General features: G+C 34.9%; 1 long non-coding RNA gene across 1 annotated transcript in view; it reads right to left on the bottom strand.

Moving 5' to 3' along the window:
- The window catches only part of LOC128982880 (uncharacterized), a 38,171-nt gene that overhangs the window by 17,221 nt on the left and 1,337 nt on the right, over nt 1-19,613 (bottom strand). Inside the window, exon 2 of the long non-coding RNA XR_008489754.1 lies at nt 13,286-14,375. This is a non-coding gene — a long non-coding RNA (uncharacterized LOC128982880). The remainder of the gene's footprint in view (nt 1-13,285; nt 14,376-19,613) is intronic.

Here is a 19,613-nt window from a genome sequence, read left to right as displayed (position 1 = left end):
AATAGCTAAGAAAATTAAAAAAGTAAAGCATTATTTATACAATCATTTAACTGCCTGCAGTACGGCAAAATGGTATATGTATTGGCATTAAGTAAATCCGACAGTTTTCCTACCATTTTTGTAGTAACTTGTTTGAATATAAACTGCATACAGTAAAAATCCATACATCAAGTATTGAAAATTTTAAACATTACCCTTAAGTGTTAGCTCTTGTATAACAAAAACCTTTAATCAGGAAAATGCAAGCAGTTGGTTATAAGACACAATGTAAATATAAGCAGTGAATCTTTTGTTTGGATAAAAATAATAACCAGTCTTTTTATTGTGTGTACTGTAACTAAATTAAAATGTTACTATCAAGAGGAAATTATGCTTTTATTTTTGTTAGACAAGTTAGTTAACTTTTTGTTGTTGTTGGATTATATAATGCAAATTTGGAAAAATTAATCACACTGTTAAAATTATTGATTATTTGATTTTGCTTTTTTTCACCATCAAACTTTCTATGTTTTTGAAAGTTGTATTCTCTTAGACTTGGTGTCTCATTTGTGCCGTCAGCTGTCTAATAAACTGCAGTTCGATCGTAATACAGTACAGAGTTTAATGCTGAAATCAAGTATGTAAGCAACAATTCCGTTATGCTATAGGATATTTATTTACTGTAATGTTCTGTAGAGTTAAGCGTATTTTTTCTCATCGCCGAACGTGAGAGCGGAAATGCTGGGATTCCATAGAAAGCATCGGCTAATTAATATACCTGAATAAAACCTACGCAAAACACACTCAAAGCAGCACAGCGTTCTTGTCACTTTAATGTTATAATTACTGTATGGTATTTCACAGTAACTTTGTACTTTACTAGTGACATTATGATGAAATGGCGACCATACGAATGTAGGTATTTAGAGATGAGTGTAGGGTTAGGTTGAATCAGCGAACACAGAATAAAAATAGAAGGGCCATGCGCTATACACAACCATTACTAGGATTGTCGCCAGTCCGCCATCTTTGGGGCGGCATCAGGTTGAAAGTAGCGCTTAGAAACGGAGAATTTTGTAGTGCGCGCTTTTCATTAACACCGCTGTTTGACATACTTAGAGTCAAGATAGAATTTTGAAACTCAGCACAATTAAACTATATTAATTGTGGATGCTAATGGTGTAATTAAAAGTATTAATTCTAACCTTAATGCAATCTCAATAGCTAATTGAAGTTGACTGTTTGCAGTAATGTTTAAATCGTGACATGAAAAAGTTACTCAGTGAGGAAGTTTTTTATTTTTTGGTCAGGAAAGTTTCGTCTGTGGAAAAGTTTGAGAGCATGAGTTAAACCTTAACATATGTTTTTGGGGGAATTTTACGATCTTTGGTAATCGAAATAAATTAAGTTGAAGAGGGAGTAATATCCGTCCGACGGTGCGGCGAGGACCAGGCGCTGAGCGCTGCCACTGCAACCAGGTTCTTGCGTAAATAAATACAAACTAAATATACGTAAATAAAATAAAATTTATAATAATAAATATAAACTATATAAACATAAATTTCCATGTGATACAGACATGTGAATCGTAAATGGAGTATTGCAACTTCATGCATACAAATGAGACCATGGAAATACAAAGTTTGGTCGTTACTGACGTTTATTTATTTTTTAATAATGGTTTATTACTGTATTGCGTAGCTTATTTTAGAAGCTTGAAAAATATGTTAGCTTTATACACAAACTCACAACCTTACCAACCGATTAAAACCTCTCTTCTTTTAGTTTTGAGATTTGAATGGCGGTGCAATCTTACAGTGAAGTATCTTTTACAAACAGATTTTATTAAAAGAAGTATAATATGGCTATGTTCAGATTCCATTTCAAAACAGTGCTATCCTGTTTTGAGGCATTTGCAAAACGTACAATATTAAGTAAAACATAAAACAAGCAGGGTGTGTGCGACTATGCCAACGAATACGGTACGGTGTGCGCGCACCACTACAGTGACTTATCGGCAGCGGACGCCATCTTGGTGGCGGCAGCGGTGTAAAATTGGCGACAGCTTTCGTCTCGAGTGGCCCTTCTATTTTTATTCTGTGTTCGCTGGGTTGAATCAAGAACTATAATAAGCATAACTATACCCCAATAGTGATAAACATTTACACTATTGTTTTTAGTGTTAAATGTATGGTAGAGATCATATGTCTGTGAATTTATGACAAAGTAAGCATACACAGTATTTATACCATTAGTCACGACAAACATAAGTACAAATCAGAAACACTAAACTGGAAGGTATATCTGACTTAGAGTAATAATTGAGGTCTTATCATACAATTATTACGTAACCACACATATCATGGATGTAGGATGGTCATTACATATTAGATACATATTTAGAGTATAAGTTGAATATCAGTAGTTTTTGTGTTATAAAAGAGACGTTTTTTTTTATTTATTCAAAGTATTTTGAACCTTGATAACAGTAAAAGGAGCTTAGGACTTCAAGTGTATCTATTTTATGTCAATCTAAAAGACATCTCCATTAAAACTATTACTTAACATTAAGTTTTTTTCAACACAGTGTCAACTTAAAAAAGTCGTAGACAATAGCTAGCAGCAATATGGAACATTTGAGTACAGATTGCTATAAGAAAACATGTTTACAATAGTCTTCTCAACCATAATGGTAGACGAGAATAAACTATTAATTGTAGCTTAGAAAAAATACATAAATAGAATTTGGTATTTAATTTTTAGGTTCTTGGCTGATAGAAACATACTTTTACTAGACTCAGGACGGATTTAGGGTTATTGAAAATGCCTAATAGCTGGAATTTAATCAATAAAAAACATGTCTCCAAAGGTCAGTCACCGAAGGCAATGATGACGTTTTCGCGAGACTACTTTATTAATACTTTTCAATGAACCTACTCGCAATTATGCATATACTGTTTTACTGGGAAATCTATAAGATTTAGCTATCATCGTTGTACTACATTAATATGTTATTGGTGATCGGTAATTTAAATGTAGGTTTATAAATTAACTACCAATACATGACTTAGAAAACATGTTCAAATACAGAGCAAGAAAGTGATGTAGGACTGTGCAACAGTATCTACAGGAAATGAGATAGCAGTATCAAATGACCACGAAACACACTCAAACCTTCTACACTGACAAAACATTCCATGTTCTATGTAGTATTTCTATAGTTGGTATAAATAACACTCTATTTGGTTAGGGTAATTATCAATTATGGTGCATATATACATACAGCCTGGAAAGAACTACTGTATTGTGGGGCGTTTAGATTAGTGAATGTTCGTATTATGGGGATTGATATAGCTCTTGGGTCGAGCTTTTTATTTAAATGAAGGTTCTTAGTACTGAAATTACATTAAATTGTGTTTTTAGTGTAATCTCTGTGACCTTACTCATTAAGCAGCATGCATTCATTTTGGATGCAAACTAATTGAGCTCTCTCTTCCTAAAATATTCAATTATCTTCATTTTTATGTACAAATAGCTGTGTATGGATAGAATCATGTTGATTTTCTCATAATCGGAACAATCTTTTGCATTTTAGTGTGCATTTTTCCGGATATATAGGCTAAACTCTGTATTCTGGTTAAGCTCAAGTACAATTTGATAAACACAGAATCTCCAATTGGCAGCCCAAATAATGCATAGAAATTCCATTTATGGTTACACATTATAGCCCTTGTGATTAATTAAACTTAATCAAAAAACGTTTTTTAATCTCATTTGGGTGTACTTACAAAACATGTTTGGTAACGGTTATGTATAAACAACATTTAATGTAAAAATATAAGTGATAAAAAAATAAATCCATCCAAACAGATGTCCATTATATCATAGACATCCAAACATATGAGTATTTCATAAATGGTAAAAGTTAAGAGAAACTTGACAAAATAGTGTAGAATTTGCAAAGTAGTGGTATCATATTACAATGGATAGAAATCAAGATAACACAAATCGGTTTCTCAATATATCATAAAAATAAGCAAAAATTATATAATTCTGAGCAATGTATAGAAAAAACTAATTTTTAATACATAATCACATAGGATAAAATTGGATGTTTTAGCGATTTTAAACTATTTCAAGAGCATCTTTAGATTTTAATATCCTAATAACATGTATTTAATTTTAACATAAAATCAATTCCCTTTATAACACCAACTTGTTGGTTGTGTCTTACATAGTGTCATCATTCATGTAACATTTGCGGTTTGAAACATAACTTTTTAAATTTTACTTGCCTGCTTGTTTCTTTAGACTACCTTATCTCGGATTGATCCTTACCAATTTTTATTTCCGGTTGGGGTGATATGTTGATTTTTGGTATGGTATTGCATTATAGTTAACCGTTTTTATATGAACCTATGGTCTTAGAGGTTCACGGGATCGATTCTTACCGATTAACAAACGTTTTATTTCTGGTTGGGGTGATATGTTGATTTTTGGTATAGTATTGTATTATAGTGAGAGTAGCGTGAGTCCATAATCTCAGAGGTATGCGGGCTCGATTGGTGACAAACGTTTCATTTCCGGTTGGGGTGATATATTGGTTTTTGGTAAGGTGTTGTATTGTAGTGGTAGTCCTTGATCTCAGAGGTTTACGGGTTCGATCCTTACCAATCACCGATCATTTCTGGTTGAGGTGTTTTTAGTATGGTATTGTATCATAGTGTGAGTCCTTGATCTCGGAGGTTTACAGGTTCAATCCTTACCAAACGTTTCATTTCTGGTTGGGGTGATATGTTGATTTTGGTATAGTTTTGTATTGTAGTGGGAGTCCTTGATCTCAGAGGTTTACGGGTTCGACCCTTACCAGATACCAAACATTTCATTTCCGGTTGGGGTGTTTTTTTGTATGATGTTGTGTTGTAGTCTCTTGTTTGTGTATGCGTGTTTGATCTCAGAGGTTACGGGTTCGATCCTTACCAATCACCGATAATTTCCGGTTGGGGTGTTTTTAGTATGGTATTGTATTATAGTTTGAATCCTTGTTCTTAGAGGTTTGTGGGTTCGATCCTTACTAGCTACCATTTGTATTATACCAAGTTGGAGTGATTTTTAGTGTTGTATAGTAGTGTTATGTTTGTATATGAGACTAGGGTTCAAATCTTCTAATTTCCGGTCAAGTTAATATTTTATGTGGTATAAAATAAGGAGCTTAACGAGTAATTTAGATCTGTTACATCTGGTATGGTTCTTTAATGGTGGAAATAATGCATTCTTACACCTGTTTCAGCTTTATATTGGATAGGGTTTGAGACTATCCCCTCATTAAGTGAGGCCAGGTTAAGCGTTTATAGCCAATCCAGATGACCTGGTAGATGCTTTAAACGCCCTCTCCCTTATTTATAAAGCTTTTTTTGTCAAGTCTATAGATTTAGTTATATAACCCAGCCAAGAAAGTTAACATTCAAGGTTTACAGGCCTTTTAGTCAGCCATGCCAGTGACCTTCACTCATGGTTTACAGGCCTTTTAGTCAGCCATGCCAGTGACCAATAACATTCACACAAGTACAGGGAGTGGTACAGGTTCTATCTAATCTGAACCCCTCAGTGTACACACATTCACACAAGTACAAGGAGTAGCACAGGTTCTTCTAAATCTGAGCAACTCAATGTACACACACACTCACACCTTAGTTGGGTTACATAAGTATATATCTATAGACTTGTTTTTTATTAGGAGAGTTATATACAATAATATACAGTGAAAATTACAAAATTATTTACAAAGAAGTTTACATTTACAATTTACAATACAATTCATGTGGCTCTTTGAACTTTTCTGTAGCCAAAAGGTAGAGTGTCATATTGACCTTCGTACCTTCTTTTAGGCCCGGTTATTTTAAACACTTTGCTCTCAGCGATGGTGACGATGTCTCTGTCTCTAGTTCTTCTAATTCTACTTTCTTCAATTTCAACAGTCTGTTTTGCTTCACTCAGAACCATCTCTTTTAATTTTTCAAAATTTACAATTTTTGATGTTTTAAAGTTAAGGGTGAGGCCCTTGATTTTACATATAGGGATCAATTTTTGTTGATTGGTTGACCAGACAAGATACGCGTAAGTTTTAGGCCCCCCAGAGACAAACTCAGTGATATAAGAGCCGGGTCCATAATCTACCAATTCGTCAGTCATTTCACCGAGGTAATCTCCTGTAGACACCCTATAAAGACCATTTCCATATATGTAAACAACACTATCAGTATCATAATATAATACTTGAGCTCCTAGGGCCTCAAGGTGTTCATAGAGCTTGAGTCTCGCCTGCGAGGTAGTGTAGGCCGCAATACAAACGTTTATGTTACTAAGAGGTTCTCCCACCTCCTCTAAATACTCCCATGAAACTACAACAACCTCATCATTAACAATCTGAATTCTGTTTACTTTAATTTCGGGGCTAGAGAGCATTTGAAATAATGTTTTCGAGTCCCTAACAATAGTAGCTTTAGTTTGATTCTCCCTCTGGCCAAATTTTCCCCAAAAACTATTTAGCATTAATTTTGCCAAAGACCTCAAACCCCCATTCTTAACAATTTTATCTTTTTCCAGCTTAATTCCCTCATGTCCCAAATACTCTGCAATATACTTATTTTTGTCCTCCTCAGTCTTGCACCATTCCGGATAGCCCGAAGCTTCCTGTTTCATCTTAAGAAATTTATTAATAAAATCGGTGAACAAACCCCCGTTTTCATAAGTCGCTACCTGGTACTCCCACAACTCATACATGTCCAATACAATGTACCCTTTCTCTACTGCCTTTCTGATCTCATCCATAGTCCATGTCCCAACAAGTGCCCTATTATCACTGTCATGATTACAATCTCCCTGATACATCATTTCCCCACACGTTTTACACAACACAAACATCAATTTATCATTCATTTTTGTAGGGAGTACAGGGTGGTAGAGATCAAGAGGCGGCAATACTTTACATTTCAGCAAACCCTCTACACCCATACCTCTTTCACGACACTCTCTGTCTCCTACATAGATGGTTGGATGGCCTACAGGGTATTTCCCATACTTACAGACATAAGGGTACAGAGAACAAACATCAACATACTGTATAGTTTCCCCCTCAATACATTTGTGATAGGATTTCGCATTACCTGTCCTACCTCCAAAGAAAGCCTGCCTCGGATCAAGTGGGAGATTGTTTAAGATAGGCAAACTGTCCAGATATTTAAGCTGCTGATCCTTTTTTTGTTTACGAAATTCGCATTCCCACATCTCTACTAGTGCGTGTTCTGTAAACTTTGTGTTTTTAGCTTTGGTTCGCTCATAGCGAAGATGTAGGCTATCAGAAGGGTCCTCTTTTAAGGGGGCATGACGATTATAAGAAAAACATTTAGGACACCCATGAAAATAACAGCCATGAAATTCGTAGATGTTTCTGCCATCGAACCCATCTACTTTCATTCCATTGACTTTAACTTCTTTACCTCGACCTGCGTGGTCAATCCTAATCCCGTTGGTTTCCTCGACCCAAGAAAGCCATTGGAGCGCTATATTTGATTGATTATCTACTAATCGATAGCCGTTCTTAGGGATAAGTCCAATAGTATTGGGTTTCAGGAAATTACGGCGGAAAGCTAGATTGCAGGCACTTGCAATGGTAACAGCCTCGAGAAACGGGTCAACATTACACTCTTTTAGGAAAATTGAGCGAAACTTTAGACTGGCTTGAGCTAAGATATCAACATCTGAAATACAATAGGCTAGGATCTCGTTTTTGAAGTTGAACTCATAGTTACTAGTAATCTGGTCGCTGTACCATTTTTCAAAGTCATTGTGAGATTTCTCAAACATAGATTCGGGACAGTAGTACTTTTTGTCTGGCATAGGGCCTACATAGTCTTGGTTTGCCAGAGTGTTGAACAAATGGGGAAAATAGCCTTTCTTTTTCTCTGGAGGTAGGTCAAAGGCTTTAGGCAGAGCAGACAGAGCCATAGGGAAGTAGCTAAGTGAGTCCACAAACCTCACATTATCTATTTCCATCAGAATAATCTTAGTTCCCCGCATTACAAGTTCCGGCGTGAATTTTGTTTCTTCCAACAAGTACTTTAACAAAAATTGAAAGTCAAATCCCTGCCCGTTGTGTGCAATTACACAGACTTTTTTAAACTGTTTCCTCACATACATGACATAGTTCATAAACTGATTGATAGGGTCAGAGTCAAACACTCGTGTACGATTTTTACATGCTATACAGAATTTCCCCTCGATACACTGATAACAAAACTGTTGGGACACACACAAGTTTACTTTATGCAATTTACTTTCAGAGTCAGAGGGCAGGAGCTCATCCTGGCGGGTTTCCAAGTCAAAGAAAATAAAAGCATAATCTTTAGATTTAGGTTTACCCTCATTGGGTTTCATATAACATTTATGGTTAGGATCTTTATATTCTCCACAAGGTTTACAAAATACTTCCCCACACTTGTGGGGCTTGGACCTCTCTTTAAGCAAAACTAGTTTCTCGCAGTCGAGACATTTCTTTACATGTTTACACCTATCAGCTTGATGCGCGATAAAACAGCGTTGGTTTTTATAAGTTAGATTACATTTAGGACACAAAATTCCCCCATACTCCTCTACACAAGGAGGTGAGATAGTCTGACACTGTGGGCAAATGTTTGAACAGCGATGCTCACGTTTGTGATCATACGGGATATGACAGGCATCACAAAAGAAAACACACGCAAAAGCTGCTGTCAGACTAGTAATTACATTATAGTGCCGGTTATGAAACAACAGGTTAATTTTAAACTTGGGGTTCTCTACACTACCCTCAAAGTAAACATCACGGCCTTTAGCATTGTAGTTGTACACAGTTATTTTATAATCTTTAAGCAGATGTTGAAATTTTTCAAGTTCAGGAATGCCTGCACCACCCTCAGGCATCACGACTCTAGCTCTACGTACAAGTTCTTGAGCTCTGACAGTCTGTCTTTTTCTATCATCTTGTTTCACAGCTTTGTATTCGGGATCTTTAGTTATATTAGCTATAGCCACTACAATAGCACGGGGAAGACACAAGTTATCTTTATTGTTAATTACAACAACCCCTCTCCTAGCCTTACATTCTTCATCAAATGTATTATACAATCCTGGTCTTTTGCGGCCGCCCAAACCTACAGGGAGATTAACTCGGGTACATTCGACTTGAAACGTGTCTGTGGACTTGATTGATTCAGCGTTACTTTGGACAATTCCTCCAAATATTTGCCACAAGACATCCTCGTTAACTTCATTTGCAGGGCGAAAAGCAACAAACCCCGGCTCCTTACTTTTTAGGTTAAGTGAACGCAGAGTGAATCCCAATTGATCGCCCTCCTGACAAACTTCTTTCATTTCATTTACAATTTGACCAAACCCTTGTCTTAGCCAATCAATCTCACTAGTTTCTGGTGGAGGGTTAGAAAACTTAAAAACTGTATTAATTCCATGAATGCGAAATCTCTTTACATAATTTTCATGTTTATCTAGAATATTTACAGGGACAATTACTTCAACAGAATCTTCTACAACATTTACAGGTTCATTACTATCGACAGATTCATTGGAATCTACTGGAGCAGAGTTACTTACATCCGTCATCTTGAAGCACTGGGAGCAAAGTGATGCAATAATGGCAGGGTTGCGATAAGGGTTTATATAGGAACAAGAATGACCACAAACGTGGTTATCAAAGGTGACGTGGTACACAAGAGGAAGTGATAGCTGTTATTTTAGATGATGCAATACCGCAAAAGTGGTTATCAAAGGTGGTTATCCGGTTGCGATATGGTACACAGGAAGTAAAAGTTGCTGTTTTGGATGATGCAATACCACACAAAATGTAGACATTGTACTAATTATATTTAATATTATATACTATATAATTATTATATACTAATTATGTTTATTGTTTGTTTCAGATGGCTGCCCCTCTCCTCCTCCTCTACTAGCATTAAGTATTTAGTTATAAATTATATTAGTAATATTTAGTAATAAGTTTATGTAAATATAATATAGTATAGTATAGATAAATCCATTTTTAGCTTTCACAACGGTTTTTATTATTTTCCCCAACTTAGATTACATCATAAAAACATTCCATTGATAGAAAACCGATTAGTAGGAACAGTTGATAAAAAACAGATAACACAAATCAGAGGTCATATCATATACAGTATAATCAGTAGTTGGTAAAACACAGCTACTGCTACCTAATACCACAGTTCATTTGTATAATTTACTATAGTAATTCAAGCATATCTTTATACATTTATTATTATAAACTTGGTAGAAAAACAGAGGTTATGTTACAAGAACACCTAACCTGTAGCTGGCTAGACGCCGGTGCTGTAACCTAGTAGAGAATTTGTAAACTAATACCTCAACTTAGAGTAACATACTGTTAACACTTAGTAATAAATTATTAAGTAAAAAGTGAGGTTATGTTACATATACAAAGTCACATAAGTGGCTAACTGTAGTTGGCAGCATTGGTGCTGCAACCTAGTAGAGAATTTGTAAACTAATACCTCAACTCAGAGTAATCTGTTATGATGAATCTTATATCAAGTTAATCATTATTATAATTATACCATCAACACTGGCGCTCCAGTGGTGAATTAACAAAGTGGTTTGGGTAAAAAGTGAGGTTATGTTACATATACAAGAGATCAAACCTTCAGAACTCATATACAAACAGTTAACTATACCAACAAAAAAAAACACCCCAACCGGAAATGATTGGTGATTGGTAAGGATTAAACCCATGAACCTCTAAACTAGATCACGTGATCAGCTGAAATAAACAGTTGTGATTGGTTAGGATTGAACCCATAAACCTCTAGTATAGGCTAGAACTGAACCCACAGACCTCCAACCAATACTTACACACCCTGTATATGTAAGTTACAGAGATACACATATACAAATTATAATATCAACATAACATGCTCAACAGTAAAGTTCCACTTAAGCATTATACACCATATAAAATGTTTTTTTTTACAAATCCTACTAGGATAGGATTGAACCCGTGAACCTCTAAACCAGGTCACGTGATCAGCTAATCAGCTGAAATAAACAGCTGTAGTTGGATTACATCCGGCATTAGAAATAACATGTTTTGTGTTAGGTTGGAATCAAACCGTGAACCTCTAAAACTACTACATATTTAGCATATGTTAGGATTGAACCCATAATCCTCCCGCTATAATACATAACAATTAGTGATTGGTTAAATTCGAACCCGTGAACCTCTAAAACTACTACATATTTAGCATATGTTAGGATTGAACCAATGAACCTCTCACTATAATACTATTAGTGGTTGGTTAGATTCGAACCCGTGAACCTCTAACATAGGTTAGATTCGAACCCGTGAACCTCCAATGATAGGTTAGCATTAAACCATGTTAAAATCAAACCTCCAATATTTACACACCCTGTATATAGGTACAAGGTGTCATTTACCAATATAAAACCTATACCCATAACACTGCTGTTGTAGCTCAACCAGCTAACGCATACAACTACCATTCAAAAAACCCGAGTTCGATCCTTGGTCAGGCCAACACTTTTTATCCATAATAATTTATTTAATACAAACACCTACTGACGTCACGTGGTCAGCTGTGGTTAGACCAGCTGATCATGCACAAACAGCTGAGAGTACACCTAGATCATCTCAAGGTCAATTTCTGCCCATTCCACGGTACGCCTACTCATACAACAAATGTGTAAATGTAAAACAGGTAGCATTTAAAATTATCTTTCAAACAAAAAAAAATTCATTCCGATCCGACAAATAGTTTGCGAAATGTACGATTTAAAAAAATCAATGGCCGCCATTTTGATGACGTCATAGCTCGAAAACGTACCAGGTGCGAACTTGACACCCGAGTGGAAAACACTTCCTAAGACACCTATATTGAAATGCAAAAGCAAAATTCTCTATACACGACATGCACACAGAACCATAGTCAGGTCCTGGACTATTAACTGCTTCTATCTAAAAAAATCCAACTGTATGTATGCTTGCTTGCTTGCACCAAGATCTCGCAAACAGTTCCGATGATTTTCTTCAAATGTTGTAAATAGTTTATTCCTGGCCTAAAAACAAGTTAACTGCAGTTAGAACTGCCAACAAAAATCTAATTATGTAGAAAAATTAAACTGAAAGTCACATTTTATAACATTAGTCTTATGGGTTTGCTAAGTAACCATCTTGGCTGAATTAAATAACAAGAAAAACATAAACAAAAGACTTGTAAGTTGTCTATCCACAGTATACTAGCAAATTAAAAATAATGTAAAAAAGGAAAAACATCAGTTATTACTGTTGAGCAATGATTATACTGAAGATTACTCGATTCATTGTAGTCAAGGGTAGCAGCTTTGACTATTAATACAACTGTATCCAATAGTCAATGGTAGCAGTGTGGAGTGTGGGATCTGTTTATGACGATTCAATTACGGTATCTGCAATCCTTAAATGCTATGGGCAGGAAAGGAAACAGGTCCGTGACGTAGGAAGTGATGAAGGAAATAGTAAATACGAGCAGTCCAGAGCCTTTGTGAAGATAAAATGTTTGAATGTTGTTTGGCCAAGTTTCAGATAGGTAAATTAAAATTTATAACGGCAGCAGTATATTAGAACACATAACTTCCAAACAATAGAATTTCTCAATAGGCTCGATAAACTGATTACTATACTGTTAAAAAAATAAAAATTGCTGGAGATTTTAATAAAAATATTTTACAAAGCTCTACGGAATCAGTGGAATTTAAAAATGTTCTTACTCCGCATGGCTTAAGCTAGTAGAATTTCTTACCAGAATAACAGCTAATTCAGAATCCGAAATGGATAACTTTTTAACTAACACTGATGTCAATTTTCTTCAGATAGAAGGTTTAGTAACTGGTTTGTCTGATTTTCACCCCAAGCTGTAAATAAAACATGTGATTGGAATTTCTTCCATTTGTTTTGATTTTCTGTTTATATTTTGTTGTTATTTCATCACCAACCTGGCAACCCATAAGACCCATGTTAATTTTTTAAAATTTAAAATTCATTTTTGTGCTTATTTTTTTAGTATATTTTAATTTATAAAGGGATTCTATACACCTAGCCTACAGAAAAATATCTTTCAAGCAATATGCGTAGATTTTCCCTGTGATGCACATGAGCTGAGAAAAAAGGTTTTAAAGAAACATGCTTGCCTATTAAAATATAGAAGATGTATTTAAGTACCTCCAATTTTGAATCATCAATAATAGAGTGTCTAGGCATATCATGTGATGGGAAGTGTTTTAATGAGAGTTTATGAGTTAATGAGAGCTGACAAGACATTTAACACTTGTAGAAAGTTTTTGTAAATTCTTCTTCTTTAACTTCATCAATCTGTTGTTCTATCGATTTAAGAGTTTTATTGACTATTTCAAGCTGCTCAAAGGAACTAATTCCGTTAATGATATGTAAAAACCTATTACTGACTTCTTTTTTCACACTTTCTAAATCTACATTTGTTATTTTTGAATCTTCGGAATGAAGAATGCACTCATTGTCTAATGAGTACTCTTTTGTAATGTTGCGTAAATCTTGCTTTGTCAATACCTAGATGTTTTCTTTTTATTTGATCACCAACTGACTCTCTAACATTTTCTAGAATGGTGTCAAAGGGAATTTTTTGAGCAATTGTTGAAGCTAATTCCTTCCTATCACTCAATGGCAAAGGAATGTGGGCTAACTCTGCCTCATGGCCAACATGTGTCTCACAAAATCTGACCTTAATTATTCCACTACTTTCAAATTTAGCTGATATCTTTGCTGGGCAGTAGGCATTAATTTTACATGACCCTTGGGTTTTTAAGCATCTTTTTCTTTTAGACGGTGAAGATTGCCCTTTGAAATTACCCGATCGATTACAGTGGTACCAAATAGAGGTAGAACCATCATTATTTTTCCCGTTTCCTCTATTTTTCACAAATAGACAATTTTGTTCCCCTTCTACACTGTTTTTCCATTTTTCAAATTCATTAATGTTGTTGAAATCAACTTTAATTACACTCAAAACTATTTCATGATGAGTATTTAGATGATTTTCAAACTCATCACTACTCCGAAGAGTGTTTCTGCAAAGTCCACATGTTAGAGAGAGAGAGGATTTGACAAGCCTACTTGTCTCATATCCCGGATGTAAATTTTTATAGTGTCTTTTCAGATTATAATTTGAGCCAAATTGTTTATTGCACAGCTCACAAGTGAAACAAGGAGCCATTTCACTTATGTCAACAGCTCAGAAGATGTTGAAAACCCTCATCAACACAGACACCAATGCACACTGCAACAAAAATTATAATTATTGTTATAATTTTATTGTTAATTATTTAATTGTTGGTTAGTTATATTAATATTATTGTTGGTCAGATGTTAGTGTTATTGTATGTTAAAATTTATTGATATTTTTTGTCAGTATTGTTGTTGTTAAGGTCATGTAGTGCTGTTTTCCTGGAAACAAATAAATTTAATTTCAATCAAAAGATTTCTTTAGGTAGAAAACTCAAACAGTCATTAACCTTTACAAATGAACTAGCCTTTTTTTAATCCTTTATTCTGCACAGCATCAAAGATTTAAGATAACACAGGGTGTCCCGTAACCCTCTGGACGCATATATAGCGTTATTGCTTAGAGGTCAAGACAAACACATTTCACCGGACATGGGTCTGTAGTGCCTAGTTTACCGTCTGTCTGTATTTATGTGTTTTTTTACAAAAGAATAACTCCTAAACCGTTTGAGATACAGCGTTGAGATTTTGTAAAAATGTTTAACTTATTAAGACCTATTTTCGTTTAAAATTAGGTATACTAAAAAATCATGAACCGTTTCAAAATGGCGGCCATTTAAAAGATTTGATGCCAAATTTCACGAAAACCGTTAACTTTATAAAATAATTCCAAGAGACAAAAAAGTTAGTAAATTTTATGTAGTTTTCAATGATACTTTATTCGTTTAGAATGAATAAATAATAACAGAAAAATGTGTTCTTTTTGTAATGCATGACCTTTTTACTCCATTTAAAGAATGCTAACACTCCTTTTAGACTCGTCACACACTGCGTCCGGTCCGGTTAATTCTGATCTGGTGTTTTTCGCAGGATCCGGCAATTTTCCACACACTGCATCAGGCGTTCCAGTTCCGGCGACCAGTCTATGCGAGGACAGCGGAACTGTGAGTTGATCAAGTGTTTAACCAACAACACATTAGTTAGTATTAACACAATTCCCCTAAAACAATGAATGACAGTGACAGTGTATATAAATATTAAATAATCCTTCAGAAATATTAAATTTAACTAGCACAATGAGTTTCTCTTCTAATGACATTTTGTAACAAAACGTACAGCCTAAACAATCTCCACAAAACCACGTATGCTGCTACTGTCACTGTCACGTGGTGAGTAGAAGTCGTCTCCGCATGCGCGAGCTCCCCGGCGCCGGAAGCCATTATTTATCATTATTTATCATCTGAAATAATTTTACCGGACCGCACCTGACCGGATGCAGTGTGGGGACTTCCATTTGAATTAATGGTTTTCAAATGGTTTCCGAATTTATCTGATCCGGCATGCCTGATCCGATTTTACCGGACTGGACGCAGTGTGTGACAAGCCTTACATTGCCTAAATATCTTTAATCATCTGTTATACGTCAATCAGGAGTATAGAATGATGAGTAAAAAACATTTTAATGTAGCAATAAAACTGTAAGAAAAACATTTTTATGACTTTTTACACTATTACTTAAGTTGTATAACAAATAGAAAATGTTATAATAAACAATACAAATATGTAAGTGATGTGGATAAAAAAAGACTTACTTTTTGTACATATACAGTACGGGTACCTACTATCGTATATTAGAAAAACATGTTAATATTGTATGACATAAAAACATGTATGGTCTAATGAAAATAATCATTTGTTACAAGGACAACTCATTGGATCAAAGCTCTTAGACAAAAATTGCATCAGTGTATGAGATAAAAACACCTATGGTCTTATTAAAAAAGATAATTTTATAAGGACAACTTGCTTTGTCAAAGCTCTAGGAAAAAATTGCGATAGCGTTTGAAATAAAACACCTATTGTCCAATGAAAATAAAAATCATTTGTAAGAAGGACTACTCATTTTGTCAAAGCTCTTTTTTTTCTTGAAAAAAAAGTTCCCGAACAAACGCACCATTAGGTCTGTCCACTAAATGTTGTTCCCTGTCCTCCCTCTCAACACTAGCCAACAGTCTCGCAATTGGTTCTTCTTAATCCATTTAATAATATCGCTAAATAAGGAGAAACACAAGGGCGCACAAGGAACTAGGCTCCAGGAAACCCGTTACATCACAGGACGCACACAGAAGCTACTTCCAGTAGTGACGCGAACCACTCCCCAAGGTCGACTGACAACTGGGAAAGGAGTAAGAGTAGACAAACCCGATTCTGCAAAAGAGGTGTGTGAGGTAAATTAGGCGACAGCCCTGCAAACACATGTGGTTTTTATAACGAAAAAAGTAGTGACCTGAAGGTAACTTCCATGCGCCCGATGGAAGTTTAAAAATAACAGTTGATTGAATAGTTTGTTTTCGTTATTTATTTATTTATTGTATTGTTGTCCATACATGTCTGAACGGGGTATCGGATTTTTATACCCTTGGAGTTTACTCTGGGCAAACGTGACGTCACAAATCAGGGGGTAAAATTCCGGTTACGAACTTTTGAGTTTTGCGACATCAGTTTGATGGATTAAACATGGAATCAAACGCATATTTTCACGGTTGTGAATTTAATCAGAACACATCAAATAATAAAAACCTAGAGTGTACGGGGCGGAATATTACCCCCGGACTTTTACCCCCTTCATGAGGTCAGCTCAAAATGTACGGCCTAGATTTTTACCCCCGGAATTTTACCCCCTGGCCAGATATATAAATAATTAGTGAGAATGGTTAATTATCTTCATTCGGTTTTAATTTAATAATAAATATTTTATTATTAAGTAGCCTATCATAATTTAGGCCTATTCATAACATCAACTAATCGAACAGGTTTTTAATTGTAATTTTGAGATCCGAGAATCAGGATTCGATCTATGAAGCCAACTGTTGGTTTATATGACGTATCAACAAACATCTAAAAAGTAATTGTTTTGAAGATTTTTTTTACGATTTATTATACAACCATGGTAAAACAATGTTTTCTTTTGTGTTATCGTACTACAGAAACTAAATAGGCCTACATTGTGTTTCACGGTGGTACAATGAAATCGCTTAAGAAATGTTCACCCAATTATCATTTAAATGAGCTACTCAGTTTATTTTAGATACTTATAAACCAACAGTTGGCCCCAAACGCAAATCCCAAACATCAAAATTAAACAGCAAATTCGGTTTACTTTGTTGAGAGGACAAAATAAATAAATAAAGATAGGCTACTTAATAATAAAATGTTTACAATTAAATAAAAACAGAAATAAGAAAATCAATCTTTCTTAATAATTTCTATATCCGGCTAGGTTGTAAAATAACGGGGGGTAAAAACCCGGCCCATACATCTTCAGTTCTCTAAATGCTAGTTATATGGACAGGGGGTAAAATTCCAGTTTTTATTGCTAATAATTAATCACACTCTGTCTATTTTCATTAGACTTCCAAATCCACTGGGGTAAAATTTCGCCCGAGAAGAAACTTTTGAGTGCTCAGGTTACTACGTCATAGTGACATCAGCTTTTCCCAGGGGGTAAAATTCCAGGGGGATAAAATTCCGGCGACCCGTCTGAACACCGAATGTCTCATCGTTAGGACATTGCCTGTTCGGATAGTGATCTGCATACAATCTCTCCGCTCCTCTTGCACTGCCATGAACCATTCCAAAAAAAGACCATATCACGGTACTCCTCTGATGTGTTTGCTTATATTCAGTAGGCTACTAAACAGCCAACTTAATAACGTAAAAACACAATAAAAAATAAACACAATCACTTTAACTAGGTTGTAAGAATCGTAAGCCACTAAACTTAGTAAAGACTTAGTAATATTCAGACAACAATACTTTCATGACAAGTAAAAAGTCAACCTTAAACGGTCATTCACTGGTGCACTCACCCTAGCCACTGGGCGACAAAATCTCAGCACTGGGCGACACTTAACACAGACAGTTAACATGTTATTTTATGCCCTGGAACATCGGTCTGTGGTGCCTAGTTTATCGTCTGTCTGTATTTATGTGTTAAAAAAACTTAAAAACGGTTCGAGATACAGCGTTGAGATTTTGCGAAAATGTTTATCTTATTAAGATTTATTTTTGGTTAAAATTATACTAAAACTAAACCGTAAAAAGTAAACCGTTTTAAAATGGCCACCATTTTAAATATGTTATGCCAAATTGTGCAAAAGTCGTTAACTTAAAAAAAGAAATTTCAAGAGACAACAAATTTTATAAATTTTATGCAGTTTTTGATGATACGTTAGAATGGATATAAATAAATACAGAAAAATGTGTACTTTTTGTAATGCATGACCACTTTTCTCCATTTAAACAATTCTTACTCCTTTTGACTGCATTTTACTTTAGGTCCTACACTCATTCGAACGAAAATATCGATCGATATATCGATTATTCGATAGGTAATTAACCTCATTCGACAGTTAACCTAACCTAACTAACCAAACGATATATCGAATGAAACAATCGAATAGTCGATATTTTCATTCGGTTGTTTGTGTAGGACCTAAAGTAAAGTGCAGCCCTCCTTTTACATTGCCTAAATATATTTAGGGCATTCATCTGTTATACGTCAATCAGGATTTTCAAAACATAACAGCTGATTGAATCATTTGTGAAGTGATTAGGAAAATCAACAATTTGACACCATCCTGCAATCAGCACAATATGTGGGCTTACACAAGCATGGAATAGGGCCTACTCCTGGCTGTATTTTTGGGTGAAAGAAAGTAAACATTTTAATGTAGGCCTATGCAGACGATGTAGTTCTGCTAGCACCGACTGCCACAAGTTTACAGTTTATGATCAATAATCTAGAAAAGTATTGTGATACATGGAACTAACAACTAAATCTAAATAAGTCAAAAATTATTGTTTTTAGAAATGGAGGTAAGTTAAAGGAAAACGAAAAATGGACTTTTAAAAGAAGAGATATTGAAGTAGTGAACAGTTATAAATATTTAGGGGTAGAGTTAACTTCCAAGTTAACGTGGGAACATCAGATGAGCTCAAAATCAAGAAGTGCAAAGTTAGCAATCAATAATATCTCCGGTATAAATTCTTTGTCAGTAGTAGAATTTCGTTGGAAAGAAAGTTTAGTTGCTTTAATGCGGTAGTTAAATCAATTCTGTGTTATGGCTGTCAGGTTTGGGGATATCAAAAGAATGATAAAATTGAAGGGGTTTTGAAAATGTTTATTAAGAAAATCTTTCAATTGCCTAATAATACACCTAATTATGCGCTATATTTAGAAACAGGAGCAGAATCAGTATATTTGTACACTTTACATAGTAATCTAAATTAC

Source organism: Macrosteles quadrilineatus, unplaced genomic scaffold (genome assembly GCF_028750875.1).
Source record: "Macrosteles quadrilineatus isolate MER2022 unplaced genomic scaffold, UCM_ALF_1.0 Scaffold_1__1_contigs__length_201487025, whole genome shotgun sequence".
In the NCBI taxonomy this organism is placed as follows: Eukaryota; Metazoa; Arthropoda; class Insecta; order Hemiptera; family Cicadellidae; genus Macrosteles; species Macrosteles quadrilineatus.
The sequence above is the reverse complement of the archived record's forward strand: the minus strand, read 5'-3'. Positions and strand labels throughout refer to the sequence as shown.